This window comes from Juglans microcarpa x Juglans regia, chromosome 3S, assembly GCF_004785595.1.
Source record: "Juglans microcarpa x Juglans regia isolate MS1-56 chromosome 3S, Jm3101_v1.0, whole genome shotgun sequence".
In the NCBI taxonomy this organism is placed as follows: Eukaryota; Viridiplantae; Streptophyta; class Magnoliopsida; order Fagales; family Juglandaceae; genus Juglans; species Juglans microcarpa x Juglans regia.
In genome coordinates, this window is record NC_054599.1 from 11,511,475 (window position 1) to 11,515,707 (window position 4,233).

A 4,233-nucleotide genomic window follows, 5' to 3' on the forward strand; every position below is an offset into this window, starting at 1 on the left:
AGCATGACCTTAAACGTTATCTTTTCATTTAACAGTGCATTCATGAAAAACATCATTTTAAAAGCATGAGCTTGAACATCATTCTTTTATGGCATCCATAAAGCGTCAGTTCATAGGGACAATTTAACATCAATTCAGAGGGACATCTTAAAATGTTTTCTTCGTGTCATTTAAAACATTAGCTCATAGGGACATTTTAAAACACTTTCTTCGCATCATTGAAAACATCACTTAAAGCGTAAGACATGAGACGTTCATTTTCTTTCCTTTACAATCAAAACATTTTTCTCATCTTTCTTACTCCGATACACATGCATTTTTATGAAAAAGATACATTTTCATGCTATACTACATATAGGAATAATCAATAAGTTTATTGAGAGAGCATGTATGGAAATCTCATGACTTAGAACCTACATGCATGCATTATGCTTGCATTACCTTATATACATACACACAATTATAATCGATAGGGTGCTTAATAGGGGCTATCAAGAAATGGTTTGTACATACTATATTCATTTACTCTTTTCTTTAGAAGAACATTTGTAATAAGAGATAAATATTCTTTTATAAAGAGAACTAGGTGTAAGAAGCATGGTCATAGCTACTTACCTGCGATCTTTACTAGTGAGTTCCCTTGAAGTTGAAAATAAACTCTTATTCAATGAAATGGAATAAACACGTTAATATCCATCTTACTTTAAGGTTTACTAACCAACACCCTTACACGCTCACTTTAATTCCAATTTAGAATTCAGGTGTTTTCCTTAACCCATTCTCACCTATTGAGCATTATCTACAAGGTACAACATTAACCCATTTAGCTACCCACCATACATGGCACTTAGACCAAAACATTAAAATCTTCATTCCAAACATTTTAAAGAAACTTATGAAAGTAAATAACATGCTTGCTATCCCTTTAAAGGCCATTGTTTTCTACATGAAGGATAGATGGAAATCATAGGTTAGGAATGCATAGATGGTAGGAATTTATTTAAAAAGGGAAAGGAACAAAGAATTGCTACAAGTCTGAAATTTTCATCGAAGAGGGCATTTATTAACTTTGTAATATCGTATGGAAGGTAAATCCAACAAAAGAGTCAATGCTCACAAGAGGGTTGATTTTATCACTTGTTTTACAATGGTTCTTCATACTAATTTTATCTTTGGCTGAACAAAAGATGAAACTGAACAAAGGGAATGAACTGGGCAGGTTTAAGCCCCAAAACAGAATGCATAGCAGAAAATTCTGCAACACTTGGACAGCTAATAACCTTTGTACATTCATGCTTTTAAACATCCCTCACTTAAGAAACATCTCAACTACATAATTAAACAATACTAGAGTTGTAGAAACTTAATAAAACCTCACATGTTTTTCAGAAAACATAGCATAAATAAAAAGGGTACAAGACTTGGCAACTTAAAATTCTCAAACCAAGCTTACTAGCTTAATTAAAATTCTTAGTGGCTTACTTAGGCCATAAACCTTGAGGAAAGTATGTCTAAAATTATAACCCTCCACTCCTATTAATTGTACACATAAAAAAAAAAAAAGACTTAACATAATTAAAACATGGCTTAAATTTGAGAAAATACAAGGTGAGGCTACAACAAAAATGCCATGCAAAACACACGGCTAGGAACAAAACAGAGCATAACACATATGGGCTATCATTTTGCTACTCGGTGACCACCCAACTAGAATAGATATTAGAGGAAACAAATGAGAAATCAGTCTAGAAACTACCATACAACAATCAGCCAACAAAGAAAATTCAAAAACCCCAAAACTGAAACTTAAAAAATCATCAAAAGAAAACCCAATTGATTAACCATGGCTAAATTCGAAATACACAAAGGAGAAGGATTAAGGGTATTCTTACCTTGCTTTGGAGTCATAAGCTTGAAGATGATGAGAGGAGTTTGGTTTCTTGAAGATGAGAAGAGAGAAGAAGGAGAGGGAATTGGCTTTAGCTTAGGGAAGAAGATGAAAACTTGTTCTTTTTCTTTCTTGGGTGAGGGTCGATGGTTAGAAGCAATCTTTATCTCAAAATATTTAACTTAAAAAATTAATAAAATGATGTAAGGACCTACGTAGTAGGACTCGGGTATTACATCTTGAGGGGATTTTAGGATCAATCCATTCAAAAGCTTCTTCTCCATAATCTTAGACTGCTTCCTTTTATTAAGTAAAGCATGAAAGTAGTGAGAATTCTTGCCACCTTGCCTTCACCAATGAACTTTTGCACACTGAGCTAACCGAACATCTTCTCTATGAAGCCAAGTATCCAGTTCCATTTTTGAAGCTATAACATCAACCTCCACATCTTCATCATACTGAATTTGCAACTTATCTCCCAACCCTTCTATTCGATTTTCTAACTCCTGAATATGCACACCCGTCCAACCAAAGGCCGACTTATTCCAAGCTTTCAAAACTTGTTTAAGCATTTTCAATTTCGCCGCAAGCTTCAGGTAGCCATTACCGAAATCAGCTTGTTCCCACAAGTCACGCACACATCTAGTAAAATATGAATGGTCCACCCACATTTGTTGAAAACGAAATGGCAAAGGACCATATGCTTCTACATTCTTCACCAAAGAAATAACCATAGGAGCATGGTTTGAAGTAATACGATGTAAATAACGCATGATAGAATCCAAAATGCATCCAAATAGTTTTGATCCAATAAAGTGCAATCCAAACAGACCCAACTATGAGACCTACCAGCATGCCCATTGCACCAAGAAAAATTCTTACCCAAAAATTCATCTCTAGTAATCCGCAAGAATGAATCCATGAATTGAACTCCTCCATAGCCACAACAGGACGTGGCCTCCCTCCTCTTCTTTCCATATCAGAAGAAATAATATTGAAGTCACCTGTAATTAGACAAGGGCCTCCTGAATTACTCTCCCTTGCCAATTCTGACCAGCCACTACTTGGGATTCAGTGAAAAACTGAAGCATTGGGATAGGTAACACAAGGTTCCATTCCCCTCATACATAACAGATAAGATGCCATGCACCTAATGATAATTTGCAATATGCAGTATATCGTAGTGAAAAGTCAACCCAAGTCAAATAACGGAACAATAATCATGGTACCGAAGAACATAACATCCCAAAATATTTCAAATTCCATAAGAGTCATCAAAAGTAGTTAAGAGTTTCCAAAAGAACTCCCAAAACATGGGACCAATACATCCAATCATCAAAAGAGTCATTTCCCAAAGGTGGCGGGGGTTAGAACCAAGGTTCCATCCTCAAGTAAAGTTAAGAACACTCCCCTAGTCTTCCGGTGGTCCCAATCCAACAAACCCAACTCAGTAGCAACTTCCTTAGCTTCTACAGCGGAGTTCTTGGCTTGCTCCACATACCTCGACACAAAATTCATAACTAATCTCAACATCCTTTCAGGATCCAAGGATGAAATCCCAACATTTGACTCATTGAGAGTCGCCAAAACTTTCTACCATTCCGAGTAAGGGAATGATAGTGGAAATTACAACAGTGAGATTTCGAGAAATCTCAATAAGAAAACAAATAACATGTAACAGATATCATAAGCATATGTAAGCAAACTTTAACAATGAATGCATGGACATGAGACTTTACTTATGCATTTGACTTTTCAAAAAGACAACATGTAAATCATAACTTTCATAACCTTTTTTTTTTCATAAAACATTATTTCTTCATTTCAAACTTGTTCATTTAACATACTTGTGAGCTCAGTTCTTTATCGTATAAGATAGCTTTGAGCACGAGGCATTCTTAACTTCTAACATATAAATGGATACCTCATGACTCCCCTATGCACCATGTGTTCCCTGCTAGTTACCGCATCAACTATTGGTCACTTTGACCAAGGTGACTACTACATCTTACTTTTAACTTTTCATATTATGGCAACTCACTTTTCGTCTTTCACCATAGGGCACCCATTAGCTCTAGGTGCGATCTTGCCCTAGTATCTTTTTATTTTACGAACCATTCAAGATTCGTCGATAGTACTTTGTCCACCCAGGGGTTTTCCCTCCATTTTAAATACTCCCGAGATGATAGAGGAGTTCCACTAAGATATTCTCTCGTCCTAGTCTTTGGTGTAGTGATAAAAACTTTAAAAGACCCTTTTTCTTTCAAAATATTTTCACAATCCCAATGCATGTGATATGACAATGAAACTTAGCTTCCAAGAGACACATGCAATGCTGAATGCTT